This window comes from Carassius carassius, chromosome 34 (genome assembly GCF_963082965.1).
Source record: "Carassius carassius chromosome 34, fCarCar2.1, whole genome shotgun sequence".
In the NCBI taxonomy this organism is placed as follows: Eukaryota; Metazoa; Chordata; class Actinopteri; order Cypriniformes; family Cyprinidae; genus Carassius; species Carassius carassius.
The window spans coordinates 25,921,946-25,940,229 of NC_081788.1; the positions used below are offsets into that span (position 1 = coordinate 25,921,946).

The window sequence follows — 18,284 nt, forward strand, 5'->3', positions numbered from 1 at the left end:
CCTGACATGTCTGAATGTGGCTTGGACGGCCAACAGTATGTTTGGTGTCACCTTAAAGATTAGTGCCCGTCCGCCTCGAAGTTCAGAGGGTGCTAATCGCCCACACCCTTTGATGTCGCCCTCCTCTGAGTGTGCAAACTCTGGGTAATAATTGAAACCATCAAAGTCTCTCACCCATAATCCCTGGCTATGGCAAATCCCCTACTCTACGTTTCGCTCTCCATCTCACCCTCTCTCGCTGTCTCTCTCTCTCTCTCTCTCTCTCTCTCTCCTTAAGCCACAGCAAGGAAAAAATAGGGGTGTCTTAAATTAATGTGCTTAGCTTTTCCATCAAGACATGACAGATCTTTGCAAATTATCCCTCTGAATAGGTCACGGTTTCACAGTTCTTCCCAGCTACAGTTTTTCACTCGCTCCCCCTCTCTGCTTTTTTTCCATTCCTTTTTTTTCATATTTTCTAGTTTTCATAGTTTAATTTGTCACATGAACATAGATTTGAGAGTGCAATCCATTTTTGTTCCTTTAAAAGCATTAATACTCTCTGGATTTGTCGGAGAGAGAGGAAGACGGCACTGTCTACTGAATGTCTTGTGATTGGAAAATTTTGCATGATAAATAATCTAACGACTGAAACGCGCTTTGACAGGCACAAACCTCCTGTTTGATCTTAGCTGGCTTATACTGAGCTATGACGACATGCGTCAATCATTATCAGTATTTCATTATGTAACAATAATTCTCATGCGTCCAGAGTACATCGATTTTTAAAGTCTTTGGCATGGATTAATTTCAAACCAGTTTTCGCTTTAAGAAGATCTTTAATGTAAAGAATCCTTAGTTGAGATGGGTCTTTTCTGTCCTCTGTAGGGAAAGAGAAAATTATATAGTTTCTCCAGATGTGAAGACATTTGTCAATCTTGAGAAAAGCACCACTGAAGTAGCATAAAAATAGTATGACTAAACACTATTATACACTGTATACTGTTATTAAATTAAATACAATTTTAATACAATTTTAATTTATGCATTTAAATTATGCAATTTTGATCCGAAGCAACTTACAGTGCATTCAGGCTAACATTTTTTACCCAATATGCATTCCCTGGGAATCAAACTAACAACCTTGCGCTATTAACACAATGCTCTACCACTTGAGTCACAGGAAGATTTTTTATTTTATTAACCAGTAATATAGTAATAATCTGATATAACTGTTTACTATTGTTGTAATGTATTCCTGTGATACAAAGCTGAATTTTCAGCATCATTACTCCAGTCTTCAGTGTCACATGATCCTTCAGAAATCATTCTGATATGCTGATTTGCTGCTAAAGAAACATTTATTATCAATGTAGATTTTTTTTCAGGATCTTTGATGAATATTACATTCAAAAGAACAGCATTTATTTGATATACAAATATTTTGAAACCTTATACATTTCTTTACTGACACTTTTGATCAATTCAGTGCATCCTTGCATGAATGAAAGATTCAGCAGAGGCAAAGATTTTCAGGGAATTGCTTAAATTTCAGTCTCTTCCTCACAAAAAGCAGAAAAAGCGTGTCACTTTAGAAAATTTTAAATATAACACACAATTCACTATGAATTTAAATTGTTGTTGTTTTCCGTCTAACTTGATCTTTTTATTCCACAGTAGAATGTCAGTCATATGGGTGTGGAATGAAATGAGGGCAAGTAAGTGATGAATATTCATTTCTGGGTTAATAATCCCTTTAAGTAAATCAAATGAGCTATATGCTTAAGAAATAACAACATATTCATTGTTTATTACTGTATGCCACAAACCATTGTGCCTTGTATTTGCAACATATGCTCAGCACTGACCTTTTTCACTGGGAATACATATGGGTCATATTGTCAATAAACCAAGACTCAGAACTAGACCAACGGCTTTGTGCTGTTGTTCCACGTCACCCGTGTGACTCATTTATCTCGGCAGCCCTCCTACATCATGTGTCACACTGGCGTGCTTTCTGAAATTACATTTTCCTAATCCTTCATTTCGAAAGCCATTCCCCCAAAACCACAAGCAATTAAGAAAACATCGGGTAAATTTATCATCATTTTCAGCTTGAATATCTTACTGGGAAAGGTGAAATAATGATGCCGATTATTCATGAAAAGCTCATTTCAAACTGCATCTCTGTGTGTTTCGTCAGTGTTATCTATCAAATCTATCAAATCTGCTTTGAAGGTAGGTCCTGATGGTCAGGATGTATCGTCTTAGCATGTCAAATATGTTAGAACCAGAAATGTGATTTTAGCAAGTCGTTTCATTTTCAATTATTCCAAAAAAATCTATTTGCTGTGTTTATAAACTCATTTCAAGGCATATTTTACCCAAAAATGAACAAAATTTCATCTTATTTTTATGGAGAATTATGCAGAACCCTCTCCCAGTCCTTGTGTGCTAGATTTCAAGCCTTCTGCATATGATAGGTTTGTATGAGGAATATACCGAAATTGGTACAATTTCTTGACCTTAAAGAGTTTCCCTCAGATTTTGAATATATACCATATGTTTTATGGCGGGGCTCCCTTGGTAAAATTCACATTTTAGGGGCTAAATATCACATTCTTGTGATCGCTTAAACTCACGGACATGAAAAACAACTCGCGGAAACAGTGTTAAAGTAGACAAATTCTGCGGGAAAACCACGGACTTGTAACACTGATATGTGTGAAAATGATGTATCGCCTTATGGGTAACATACAGTCAATGGCAATATCACTATTGATATACTGTAAGGCAATAAATGTCATATACCATACCGTATTACATTTCCATATGGGTCTCACTTGACTTTGAAAATGTAAGGACTACATTAATAATGCATAGGATAAAATATAGCTGATAAAATATCTGCTTAACATCAATGTTTGGTCGCATTTGATTTCCATCTATTTTGTGTTTCACAGAAGAAAGTTACTCATACAGGTTTTAAATGGAATAAATGCTGACAGATGATTCATCTTTTAGGATCTGTTCCTTTACATTGTTAGAAGATCACGCTGGTTGATTAAAGCAGTCAGTATATTTGTTCAGATTGCTAAACTGCCATTTACAAATGTCAATCACTTGCTTGGCTACATAAGTGCATTGATTGTGTGTTGTAGAAAGGAAACATACAGGCACACTGTTTGATGGACACAGGGCTTTGAATGGACCTGATCAATAAATGGGTAGAGAAAAATCTAGTTCCTGGTCCCTGTCTCGCCTCACAATGGGGAATCACAGTAGTATGTCTCCCTCTATATGGAAACAGTCTGCACACACAAAACACCTTTATCATCCTAACTCGATGACATAATGGTCCCGCTCTCCTCTCTCCATGTTGGCGACTCAATGTCAGCTCTCTTCACTTCTCCCCCAAAAGCTGTTTCCAGCACCTCCTCGACATTTCCATAATCACTTCATCCGTCCGATGTGATCGGACTTGCATACAAAAAGGAAGACATTAGTCCCGATTTAAACTGCTGAAGCTATGCCAGAGCGAAGGGCCTGTTTTGGGCAGATAAGAGGTTTTGGCAGGACAGCGACGATGGAAAGCGGTGAAAACTCAACCCTGCTGCACGCTAGCCTACTTATTATTACAGCTTCTGTAAGAAGGGCTGTTTTTCTTTTCTCAGACTTCATTTTATTATTCATTCCTGCATTTATATTACAACAGGGCGGCATGGTTTCATTTCATTGTATTAATTCAAATCGTGGCGCTTGTGTGGAGATGCGTCTGAAAATCAAAACAGCCTGTTTTTCTGTCATCCTGGCTGATGTGCTTTTTACGGTTGCCTCTGTGCTTCTGAATGACTCAGGCGGTGTAGTTTCTCTATTTTAGTGTTAGAGCTCAAGCGTTAAACACCGAACACATGCTGTTCGCCTTGAGCACTGCAGTTTGAACTCTGTCAGAATATCAGACTAACATACTGAGCTCTTATTGTTTTTTGCTAATGTTTTCAGGTCGTTGAAATTGATAAAGATATTGAGTCTTTAACATCATGTTGTTTTTCTTATTCTTATTATGTTCATAGTGATTGAGAGCTGCATGAACCACCGTTTCAAAAAGACTCTTAACGTTGAAAGAACTCTCACAACAGTGTCCAAGGAAAGATTAAGTTATTTTCTGTTGTTTTATTCATTAATTTGTGAGCCCTTTGAAGACGTTCATGAGGCATCTGTAATTAAGGACATCTTGAAAAAGATTTCACAATTTGCTATTGCATCAGATGAGTCTGTATTTGAGCAAGACACAGGTGCATTCGGTCAAGACAAAGTGTGTTTTCACACTCTCCCTGGCTCTAGAATAAGTGGATTGAGAATTGTTATCCGCAAAAGTGGCCACTCCAGCAAGATTACCTGAGCACCATCTCAGAGACCCTCTGATCTGTGATTTTCAGCGACAGCAGAGGACAGACTTCGCTATTGTTTTGAGCATTAATGGATTTTTCCGTTGGTTCTGTCATGTATATAGAACATCTGGCTCTAGTGAAGTGAAGCATTATAGTAGCTACGGCAGAGTCGACTAGCAGCGCGCCATGTCCTTCTGGACAGTGGCAGGTGTTCTCAAACACACCTCAGCATAAATACAGTTCTCATTCTCATCACACGACCAGAAATGGAACTTCATGTGACTAAGAACCTCCCCTATAAAAACGACCTTTTCTTTTTGCTCTTTTTAGGAAAATCACCGTCTTAATTAAAATGAGTTATGCCAGATGGATAGCAGATTGTGGTATGGAAATAAGCCAAGTAGGCAGTAAACACAGCTCTGTTCACAAGACGGAATATATTTTAACTAAAGTGCACTAGTACCTGAAATAGGGTCATGTGTCATTTTTTAGGACTTAGCTTTGGGTAAAGGGTCTGGGACCATTTGGTTCGAACTTAAGTGCCGTTTTATTTGTCAGTATGAGCTTTGTATTAAAAAAGTGGATATATAATATGTTGATCTCCACACATCAGTAATACAATATATTTTCTGTGATGACAAGTTTTTCATCATCAGTAGTAGTCCATTTCTCTCCTAGTTTGAACAAATTATGTTGATACTGAATGAGACCTGCTCCAGAGTGCACATGAACCACCATTTCAAACGAACATTGATGTTAAATAATCTCATATCATAAATAAGTGTCCTTGAAAAGTAATTTTTTTGTTCAAAATTTAATAATTAGCATTTTTCTCATTTAATAATTAGTTTAATTTAATAATTAGTCATTATTTTCTTTAGAGTTCCTTAGTCATTTGTGACCCTGGTGTACAAGTTCATACGGCTTTCATTCTAAAATATAATAATTACATCAGTTTATATGTTATATTATTATTATTTGCTCTGCAGATCCATTTATGTGTATATTTGTGGAATTTTTTAATTAAAAAAAAAAATTGTAAACATGTTTTGAATATTTTTTCATTAAGGCAGTTGTCTTGAGCTCAGCATTAGTGTAGCATCATGCAAAAACAAAAATATTAGGTTGCCAAACCCACTGTAGAATTATGAATCTTGGTCAGATATGATTAATTTATTTTGTGAGCAAAATGATTACTTAACTGAAACTCTCATTACTTAGCTGGTCATGTGATATTTTTGGCTTCCCATATAGCTCATCATTAAATAAAACAGACATGCAGACACATAGGACTTCATCCTTTATTTAATAGAAAAACTAAATTAAATACATTCAATATTAAAGTTTCCATCTCCTTGTCCAAAGTTTAACAATGATTGCTTTGATTTTCTAAAACAGGACTTTCCCAAGAATGAGATGATCATTTGATTAGTCATTATCCACTTTTCGAGTTCTTCCAGATTTGGGAAAACACCCCAAGATGTGTGCTTCACAGGCATTAACCGCATGCATGCATGCTGGGAAAGCAGACAATGACCTTTCAACTGCAGTTAAGTGGACGAGACAGTTCAGGTGTCTGGAGCTGTTAGTGGTAATCCAGGTCACGCTGTGCATTACTTGAGGCATGCCATTCCATATCTGATTAAAAAACTCTCCATTAGATATTTATTCACTGCATTAGCTGTGGCTGTTCTGGTGGTATGCATGCACTTTTTAAATCACGCTTCTGGGGGCGCTGCATTCTAATTGGCAAGCTGAACACCGACCAATCAGAAAGCACGCTCTCGTTCTCTGCCTCAGAAAATCCTGACAGCATCAGGTCTTAACTGGCAGACCATTTAGAGATTGTTTAATATCTAATTGCCTGTGGTGCTGTAAATTGCTTCCTCATGGTTACTTCAAAACCGCAATACTTCAGGATATTTAATGTTCTACCAAGAGCTCTTTTATTAAAGCTGCCGTCTTTTGATCACAGCAGAATGTTGCTGTTGTTGTTCTAAACACTTTCATTTCATAAATGCACTACGTAAAAAAAAAAGTGATCTAACATATTTTCGTACTCCCCCTAGACTCAAACTACAGCTGCTGCAAGTCTCCGGGTCAGTGGGACATTTTTTTCCTGGGTTTTTATGTACAGTGAAAAGCTTTCAGGAACTGTCTCATTAGTTTAGGATAAGGATGGATAACTCTCAGCACAAATGGCCTTCTGTTTCCTCCCCTACACAGCTTTGGATTGCCGAGGTTGATCGTTTCATATTCTTACTGTGTGATCTGGTTGTTTTGGTGTCTGTTTGAGGCATGCCGTAAATCATGCCGAGTGGATGATCTTATTTAACATCAATAAAACATTAATAATTAATCCCTCTCCATTCATCTGATAATTAGGCCTTAAGCTTCTTTGCTAAAATGGTAATATCATCACATATTGGTCACCGGCCAATAATGTTGTGACTGCGATTACTGTAAGCATTTATCTGTTGTGCTTAAAGATGAATCTAGATTTAAACAAAATGTTACACACATTGCTATTTTACAGAAAAAGAAATAGCCATAGCACTTTTTCTTTTAGAAATATTTGGCAACAAAAGTTTATTAAGAAATCAAGTAACTAGTTTGTATATAATAATAGTATAATAATAATAATACATAAATAATGATCATTAAACAAGGAGCAGTTACTGATGTTTGGAAATATGTCTTGCATAACTGTTAAAAAGAGACCTAAAGTGCCCCCTACTGAATTAAATTATAACTGCTTGTTTATATTTAAAAAAAAACACTTACAGTAGGTGATATAATATTATAATAAAATCAATGTGTTGTATTTGTGAAGATTCAATTTTACAGTCGGCATTTGCTTTTATCTGTACAGCTTTCATTTCAAGTGATTTTTCTTTCTTGCTTTCCTTTGGAATAGAATCCATGAGTTTGGTGTTGCTTGCACCTTGCTCTATGGTTTGAGCTACAGGAATGTATATTGTGAAGATATTAGTGAAGAACTGCTCCTTACAGAATTAATCTTGCCCATTCATGTCTCTTTTTTTAAACAGAACTGATTTGGTGAACTTGTTCAAAAAGATCCGGTTACATCGAATGATTCGTTCGTGAACCGGATATCACAAACTGCTTTGTTTTGAACTCTCTCACACAACAGACAAGGAAGAGAAGACAATGCTGAATAAAGTCGTAGTATTTTCTATTTTTGGACCAAAATGTATTTTCGATGCTTCAAAAAAATCTAACTGACCCTCTGATGTCACATGGACTACTTTGATGATGTTTTTCTTACCTTTCTGGACATGGACAGTATACAGTACACACAGCTTCAATGGAGGGACAGAAAGCTCTCGGACTAAATCTAAAATATCTTAAACTGTGTTCCGATGATAAACGGAGGTCTCACGGGTTTGGAACAACATGAGGGTGAGTCATTAATAACATAATTTTCATTTTTCAGTGAACTTACCCTTTAAGTTGACATCTGGTCCATGCATGTAGAGCTCTTTCCATGAATTAGAGGGGGCAGCGTATCTGTCATATCAGCCTATCATTACAGTCAGCGCTGAAGAATCTCTGTTGTTGTTCTTAATTTTTATGGGCTGTGTGCTTTTGTGAGATTGTTTATAGAGGGGAAGACAATTGATGGTGAGCTTTCAAAATCCAAATATTTTCTTTTGGTGTCCTTTTCTTCGTATATCATCCCTTTGACAGATTCACAACACAACATGCAGATCAGTTTATTTATTCCACAGTGTAAAGAGAGCACAGATACAAGGCAACAAATACATTTTACTTCATTTATCCACTGTAATATCCTATCCTATGCCATATTTGTTCTTTAACATCACTGATAAAGTTTCAAGTGACTGTTAAGTGAATGTGTCAATCTGCCGAACAGGGGTCAGACCCCAAAATGAAAGTTATGTCTTGTTTTCTCACACAAATGAACAGGTTAGAAAATGCTCTTTTCTGAAATTAATTGAGATTAATTTTTTTTTTTTTTTTGACTGTTTTTTTGTCATTTTTATTAGTTTATATATATATATATATATATATATGTGTGTGTGTGTGTGTCTTTTGATTCATTTAACTTCATTTACTTCTAGTAATTTTTGTACTTCAAGTTAAATTAAACAAAAAGTGATAAATGTAGCTAAAATTAAATAAGTTTAAGGTTTTTGTTAATTTATTTATTTATTGTAAATATAATTTTATTTCCGTTTTATATCAGAATCAAAAGTGACTGTTTTTTATGGTTTATTTTTCCTTTTAGCTAAAAATAATAGGGCCCTATGAAATCCGTTTTATGATTATTTTTCTATTATAATTTATCTGGATTCCATTTTAATAGTTAAAGCAAATTGTATTAATCAAAAAGCATGTCTAATTAATTGGAATCATGAAACGTACACAATTTAATAGCAGATTATTAAAAATAAAAAAAATTTAAGGCCCTATGAAACATTTTTATTTTTTTTCCTCAATTTTATTTTTACCAAATTCTGTGTTTTCCATTAATAGTCTTGATTCCATTTTTAATGTTTTCATTAAATTTTATTAATCAAAAGCATCTCTATATAATTTATTTTATTTAAACAATTATATATTTCTTTCTCAGAAATACGGGTTTTGTATTTTGTAATTTTTCTGGCAAATATTGTTTTATTAGTACCAATACTACTATCATTATGTTAAGCAATATGTCCATGTCACAGTTTCTTCAAGTTAAACCAAACTTTTATTTTGACAGGTTGCTGTGAAGACATTTAAGTTTCTGATTGTATATGATACGACTGTAATTTGCAGGGTTCATATTTAAATAGTATTTTGCGTCTTAATATTCACATACACTAGTCCATATAGAATTTTGATTTAAGTGTACTGACCAACTTTTGATTTATTCATTCAAAATGTGGCAAATTCCATGACATTCCGTGCTATACCTAAATCCTATTTTATTCCACAAACAAATATAATATATTATGTCTGTTGCTAAAAAAAGTGAATATGAATAGACGGTGTCGATTGCGGCATTAAATTAAGATCTGCTCATGTTGCACCGTATTTCATTTTAGGTGTTTTTACAATATTGCACATTTTAACCAATCACACATAATTCTGTTGAGCTTAGGAATGTAATGGCCAATCAGAAGCGTTCAGATGAGTCATCGCTGAAACTCATCAGTTGTGTGCATGCGCGTTCGCTGACTGAATTTTATCAATTTTCTAAAAATTATCAGAATGGTATGCAAACCACTGACTCATAAACCATTTTCACCTATTAAAATGTTAAAGTGTAAAGTTGTTACAGTTTTGTGCTTGTACTTTTGGACAAATGATTATGCAACAGTTTGTTCCAGTCATCTGAATCTGATTGGTAAAACAGTGGAGAGAAAAAAAACGTTCATATTTAATCTAAAATGTTGGTTACTCTATATTATTTTCTTGTGAACCATTGTATAAAAGCTATATAATTTTGGTACTGTTGCCCTGAATATCATCTACAGGTAATCACAGTCACGTGATGTCTCCTCACCTATACTTTTGAAGTGATTCCCTTCATTGTCTTCCCCAGAGTGGGTTTTTTTAATTAAATGATGCACAATGATGGTGGCATTGAAGGCTCTCTGCAACACAAGATGCCAGTGATAATGCTGCAGAATTTCGTGAACTTTAAATGGCTAACAGTGAAGCTCCACTGCATATAAGAGCAGAAGAGTCAGTTTAATGTTTGGAGGCATTTACTGCACTAGAACTAAAAGCCTGAGTTACAGCAATTACAGCATTTGCCCTTTTAAAGGTACATGCCGTAATTGCATGGCAGGGCAGACGATCAGGAGCAGAGCAGCAAACGACTGGCGGCAAATAATAACAAAGCCTCCATATGCTGCTAAAGTCACTCTAGCATTTACAAATGCAAAGTGCTGTATCAGCCTCAGAGGTCACAGACATGGGTCAAATAGAGCTATTTTACACATTACACATGCAGGGTGGGAGTCTTGTGCTTTAGTCAGCTTTTGATCTTACTCAGAAACAGCACTTAGACACCTAATGCAGTGCTTCTCAACTGGTTTGTTTCAGGACCCTGATTTAAACTACTGGTTTAAAACAACTGCTGATTTCTGTGGCCATACGAGGCTGAGACTGTGATGTTGGTAGATTAAAATTGGCCCAGGTTTGTTTTGATCAGTCTTACCTTCCAGCGACTCCTGGCAAAGTTTTTCTGAATCTGTGCTGACACCGAGCCATGGATGTTCTTGTGTAGAGCCGCACCTCCTGAAATCCTGCCATAACAACACAATAATAATAAAGCATACACAATTGTTCAAAAGTTAGTAGGTCAGTAAAAGTAATATTATTCTGCTAGGACACAACAAGTTGACTAAAAGTGACTCTTAAAACATTTATAATGATAGAAAAAGATATCTGTTTTAAATAAATGATCTTCTTTTGAATTCTTTTTGCAATGATCTAAGTAACCATGGGATAAGAAATCTAAAATGTCTTTACTTTTATATCTCAATTGTTTCTCCAAGACTGCAGATTGTTAGGCCTCTTACAGCTTCCCAGACATTTCTTTTGAGAAAAAAGACTCTCAATAAATCTCACACATGTCGGCTTCTGAGCTGAGATGAGATCTCAACAATGATCCAAAACTGTGCTCAGACTGACAAGATATGAAAGTCAGGAAACAAAGTTAGATATCTAAATTATATGTGAACTCTATATTTCTGAAACTTGTTTTCACCAGTGGATACTTTTTTTAAGGTAATTGCAACTTTTTTTCTTGAAATTCTTACTGTTCTGTGAAAAAAAAGTATTTTGAGAAAAACTCAGATTTTCAAGAGAAGTCTCAATTGTGGGATGATAAAAAAATAAATAAATCACAATTCCTTTTTTTTTTTTCTTGACGGAAAGGGGCTTCCAGGGCATTTTGATGTGGACCGCTATCCACGTTCATTTAATAGCTCTATAGTCTTACTGTATAGCAACCATTTCTTTGTCTCCTAAGGAACTTTTAGAAAAAAACATCTCAGACAAAGATGGTGGTAAGATAATGAAGCATAATTGGAAACTCAAAGGACTCTTTTGTACGGTGGACGAGAGAGCTCAACGCGCTGTAATTTAAGAAAACACATGCAAATTGAAAAAACACCAGCAAATAAAAAAACATCAACAGTTTGACAACACAAGTGTTGCAAATCCTCACAGCATGCATATAATGAAACGCGCTGCAAAATCTCACAACACATGCATATAACGAAACGCTGCAAATCCTTCACAGCACATGCATTAACGAAATGTGCTGCAAATCCTCACAACACATGCAAATTAACAAACAAGCTGCAAATACAGTAGCACTGACCACAATGGAAATGTTTCAAGGAGACCCCAAAAAGTGTCGGACCCGGCTGGGATTTGCTTATCGTGCAGTGCTGGTCAGTGGAGTTGCTGGTGAACTGAATTACACACCCTGATTGCATGATTACTTTATCTTTTGGATATTATTAGCCTAAATAAGCTGAATAATTACATGATTAAATGTAAAACGTTAGCCTACTTAAGATGGCTAACTTTAATATCCTCAGCTAAATATAATTTCAGGGTTAATGAAAATAAATTTGCAATGCTTCACTAATTGTTTCTTAATGTGCATGTGTTGTGAGGATTTGCAGCGTGTTTCGTTATATGCATGTGCTGTGAGGATTTGCAACACTTGTGTTGTCAAACTGATGATGTTTTCTTCATTTGCTGGTGTTTTTTCAATTTGAATGTGTTTTCTTAAGTTGCAGCATGTTGAGCTCTCTCGGCCACTGTACCTTTGAGCAACATCGGAGCAATTCAGACTTTCTTCTGGGAGACTATAATGTATGTAATTCAAGAACCAAAAAAAAAACAAATTCCTCAATTATATGAATTTCTCTAAATGCATTACTTCTTTGAGCACTATTTAATTTCTGCTATGAAAATCATAATTGTTTTGTGTATATCTTAAAGATCTCAGAGTGCTGCAGGTGACGAGACATCTTTTTATTCTGTATTTCATAATCGTCTTCCTGTCTCCACACACCCTCCCACGCCGCTGCACAGATGTGACCCAACTCATCATCTGCTCTTCAAGGTCAGCCTATCTTTTCATTGCCGATCAACCCTTCAGCTCCCCGTCTGCCTCTTTTCTGCTATTTATGGACTCACCAAGGATGCTGCCAGGCCTAGTCACAATTGAACCTCTTCGCTGGATCCTTCTGCTGTAAGTGAACTATGAAGTCTTTCGCTGAAGCATTAGTGGGCAGGAAGAGGCAGAGAACACAAGATCAATACCACTTAATGTGGCCAGCAATTGGCATGCTTAGGCTGCATTATAAAACATTCTGCATTAATACAAAGGGAGAAGTTTTTAAAACCACTCATGAAAGCATTAATGCTTTAATTCTATATCTCATGCAATTATTTCCTAAGCAATTGCAGAAAGCTAAAACATTGGTTATTATTGAAATGGATCACAATGCATCAATGAGTCAGTTGGGTCCAGTGTTGTTTTAGACCCCACTGGACTTTCATTGCATAGACAAAAATTGTTGATCCATTCTTCAAAATATCTCTTTTTGTTCCATGGAATTAATACTGTGGGGCCACATTTTGTACATTCATAACAAAAAATACAATTGTTTTTTTGTTTTTAGGCATTTTATAACAGTTGCATTAAATAATAAAACATGTAAATACAAATATGTTATTACATATTATTAAAAAACAATAAATACTTCTGAAGTTGTGATCATACCAGAGTCAGAGATGTCGTCCCAGTATAGCAAATCAAATTCATATTCAGCCTTTATGATCAGCTTGTAGAGTTGTGTAGAACGGAGGGTAGCCACAGAGTCTGCCAGAAAATCAAGAACTGCTGATACTGTACAGACATTTAGTTCGATACAGTGCTTTTATAAAACAGTTTTAGAGTTTATTCATGTAGGGTTAATAATATTTCTCCAGCACTCACAGAATGAATGCAGTCACCCCAATGGCCCAGAGATCCACCTCTTTACTGTATGTTTTCTGTTGTAGAAGTACAGTGAAGTGAAGTGAAGTGAAAGTGACACACAGCCAAGTATGGTGACCCATACTCAGAATTCGTGCTCTGCGTTTAACCCATCCAAAGTGCACACACACACAGCAGTGAACACACACACACTGTGAACACACACCCGGAGCAGTGGGCAGCCATTTATGCTGCGGCGCCCGGGGAGCAGATGGGGGTTCGATGCCTTGCTCAAGGGCACTTCAGTCGTGGTATTGCCGGCCTGAGACTCGAACCCACAACCATAGGAGTCATGAGTTACAGTCAGTGAAGAAGACTGCGCTCTTAAAACTAATGGTTCTTAGTGGCACTTCAGGTTCGGAAAAACAACATTTATTGGTTATATAGAGCTCCTAAAGGAATAGTTCACCCAAAAATAAAACCATTTACTCACCCTCAAGTTGTTCCAAACCTACATGAGTTTCTTTCTTCTGTTGAACATGAAAGAAGTTATTTTGCAGAATGTGGGCATCCAAACAGTTGATGGTCTGCGTTGACTTGCATAGTAGTTTTTGGTTACCCACAAATCCCTCAAAATATCTTCCTTGACGTTCAGGTTTGAAACAACTTGACAGTGAGTAAATGATAACAGAATTTTAATTTTTGGGTGAACTGTCCCTTTAAGTTGCTATATATTTGTTTGTTTGTTTGGTTTTAGTTTAGTTAGTCACTGATGACAATTTTAGAGTCTTCTAATGGAGTCTCATTCAATAAATTCTCTGGCTAATGGAGAGAGAACTTATGATTGCAAAAATCCACTTATCTGCATGCAAAGCACCACCAGTGAAAAGCCGGAATTCAAACTTTTTCATCAAACGTACCCAAGCGCTCTCAAAACATCACCTGAAAAGCCCTCAACATGAGTGCTCTGAAACTAAAAATGTCCAAAACAGAGACTAAAGTGTTAGATTTTGTTCTCAGGTACCTTTAGATCTCGATGCACAACGCCCAGCTGGTGCAGATACTTCACCGCCTGCAGCACCTGATAAATCACACGACTGACATCTTTCTCTGTGTAACTGCCTCTCTCCAGAATCCTGTTGAGAAGTTCCCCTCCTGTTAGCCTGACATCAGCACTGACCTCATTACATCTATCCGTCCATCTATCGTTCTATCGATCATTCTATCACAATGACACTTGTATAATATTCTAATTTTTCTCACTCAGGTCCACTCACAGTGTCATTACCAAATACAGTTTAGTGGGAGTCTCAAAGGTTTCCTCCAAAGACACAATATTTTCATGATTTATTCTGTGAAGAAATCACAGGGACAAATAAAAACAAAGATGAACGTCGCACTATCAAATCAGGAAAGATTTCAATTTAATTTAACTGTATTCTAATAACCAAGAAAATGTAAACATAAAGTCAAAAAAGTGTAATCAGTCAGTCAATCCAGAGTTTTTTTTAGTCACTGACCTGCGTAATACTGCAATCTCATTCTCCAGCATGGATTCTTTTCCCTTTAGCACTCTCTTGCGGAGCCTCCACCTTCTGAGTGCATCTGTGCTGAGCCCCTGAGACATTATACATTTATATTATTTATAATTCAGCTGTAATGAGTTTTGTTCTCAATTAATGGTAAATGATCATTTTGAGTGCTGTGGGCACATTGTGAATTATAAGAGTCTCCAGAGCCTTCTTAAGAATATTTTCTACTTCTAATCGACAAATCTTTAAATGTGTTTGGTAAACCAAAATGTCAAAGTCATTACGTGTTCAGAATGCTCTTAAATATTGAATATATTAGTCCGAAAGGAAGGAAAACTCACTCTCCAAGTTTCTCTTTCAGCTCATAAACAGCATTGATGTCATCTTTTTTCCGATCTTTTAATAGCGGCATCGTAATGCAGGGTTAGTGTGAGCTGCATATTATATACACAAACACACACAATACTAATATGTGCATGCAAATAAGTACCGAAAATCATCAGCACATTCATTTTAAGCCTGAAGCAACACGTTTTGCATACCATCTAGAGCAACAGGCTCTCAAGAAATTGCTTTTCAATACATGCAAATGGCAAATTCTGATTCCTTTTGTAGATTTCAATGACTAGCAATGAGTTTTGGCACCACCACACAAGCTCTGATGGGAAAACAGTTTTGAATGCATCCCCTGATGTTTGATTTCCTTGAAATAAAAAGGCACTATTAGAACAACAACATTTTATTTTTTTACCAAAATGCCTTACTTTTGACATGCAGATGACTAGTGCAATTCAATTCAGTTGTGCTTGACATATCTACACATGAAGGAATATTTATTTATCATTGAAATGAGATCAATAATCAGTGATATTCTCCCCAAAATACCCTTTAGAAAATAGATCTAAGCAAAAGCTCAGTTACCTGCTGATTGCTGCTGTGAACATCTCGAAAGGCAACAGTTTCTGTTCTCGTCACCAAACTCCCAACAGCTTCTCTGCTCTCTCTTTAATCGAAAATCACATTCATTTTACACTGAGGACCTTGAACGCCCACATGCTTTATAGAGGAAAAGTGACTACTGAAAGAGAAGGACAACAGGAGAGCAGGCACAGAACGCAGAGAGAAAGTGATAAAGAAATTGAAAAAAACACAGAGATGGAAAGAGGGTCGGCCAAACAACAACAGGTCTCTTAAGGCTGGTTCAGATTTCCTCAAATGTAATGCTTGAATGCATGATAAGGACAGATGAACACTGTCTCCAGGACATATCTAATACCATCTGCTCATTGCACATTAAAAAGGCATTCTTCATCATAAAATTCAGGCTTTGCTGAACTGAAAGCACTACCATTTGTTTTTAAATGCCTTGAGATCGCCAGAAGCCACAGTTTCTGTTTTCAGTAATGCTCCCACAGATCCTGAGCTTTTGCAGCTCTCCTTGTATGGCCACAGGGGTTTTCCACTCAAGTATTAGCATTCCACCTGTCTCGTCTAATCTGTGAACACTGTACACACACACACACAAACCTTACATGACCCTGACTGTCTCACCTGCTGTGCATTGTAGCCCTTATATTTGATGTCTAACAAGGTATTCTAGGTAAACAGGTAGGATTGTGACTTTACAATACTGAGCCATCATGTAAGGCTTTTACAAAACAGCAAATTATGTGCAGACACAATATTTGATGCATTATAAGACCATTTTGATCAAATCTGTCGTGATGAATAATTAAAGCAATGAACTGTAAAACGTTACCTTTTAAGTTTTATAAGCTACAAACCATGCTGCTCTTGTTGATTAGCATTGCGGGAAAGTGGTTTATTTTCTTCCACTACCACGTGTTGAAATAAAGAATGACCACTAGAGGGAAGCCTTGATTCACTTTAATTCCAAAATAATGAGCCCAACAACTATTAGAGAATTTAGTTTCTCAGTGTAGTGTTTTATATTACTATATAAATTTCTATATAATATATTTGAGATTGTATATGTGTGTGTATATATATATATATATATATATATATATATATATATATATATATATATATATATATATGTATATATATATATGTATATATATATATATGTATATATATATATGTATGTGTATATATATGAAGCAGCAGTGAGATACTGAACAAGATGTTCGTGATTCCCACCATTCACGTTGCAAATATGTTTTTGCATATTAACACAGTGATGCTATAACTGGCAGATGTGTATGAGTGTAATAAAATGTGTTCTCAAGAACCTATTTAATCTTCTCAGATTTAGCGACAAAAAAAAAAACATCGGCAGATTTACCTAAATTAATAACATGAAATAACTTTAATTAAAAAAGAAAATTCCACAGATTTTATCAATAAGAATATCTCTTATGCTCACAAAGGCTGCATATTTTTTTTAATCAAAAATACAATAAACACTTTAATACTGTGAAATATTATGACAATTTAAAATAACTTTTCTATTTGTAAATTTTTTAAACAATTTATTTCTACGAATTTATTTTCTATTATCATTACTCCAGTGTCACATGGTCCTTCAGAAATTTTCTTCTGATTAATGTGAAACTGAAGAGAAAACAGCTTGAACCGCTTAATATTTTGTGAAAATAGGATGTTCTGGATGGAAAGAGTTCACCCTCAGGTCTCTATTATATTTTAGACTCCAGATTTGGCTTTGGTCCCTCTTTTCGTATACATCTTCCAGATTTATTTGTATTTTTTCCTTCTCCAGCGTTTTAAATGAGTTTTATTAATATCAGCCTAATACATTATTTCTCATATGACTTCATATTCTTTGCACTCTTCTGCTTTTCTGAGAACTGGAAAAAAAGATTGGCGTTGGCAATAAAGAATAACTCCTCTGTTACAGGATCTTATGTTATCCATCTGCTGGTGGTTTCCTCAGCCAAGCCAACTGTCATCGCCTTCACCCTCTTATTATGTGCAAACACACACGTATACAGTAATAAGGTAATGTAATAATCCTATATGACCAAACATAGCTCTAATATTGACACCATGCAGCATGTCCACAGATATGTTAGACAGCAGTGTGTTGTAGGTTTTTTTTTTTTTTTTTTTTTGAAAACTTGTTTGATAGGTCATTATTTGCTTTTCTAGGAAATCACTCAATACACCTCAGGTTACATTGATTACATTTTAGAGAATCCAGTTAGTATGTAGTGTTGTTTGTCGCTGATCATTGACACAGAAAACGCTTAGTGCCACAAATAAAACTAATATTATGAGAAACGTCTGGAAAGGTCAGATCGAAACTAATAAGAGAAGTGGAAAGTTGTTCCTGTGAAAGTCTGCTAGTAAACAACATCTTTCACTGGATAAATGAGCCTCTGTGTGCTGTCCAAGGCATGACAGTACGGCTGTGAATGG

At 35.7% G+C, this 18,284-nt stretch overlaps 1 pseudogene; it reads right to left on the reverse strand.

Moving 5' to 3' along the window:
• Window positions 1-9,770: 9,770 nt before the first annotated feature.
• Window positions 9,771-15,294, reverse strand: LOC132115039 (calcium/calmodulin-dependent protein kinase type 1B-like; annotated as a pseudogene).
• Between the last annotated feature and the right edge of the window lie 2,990 nt (window positions 15,295-18,284).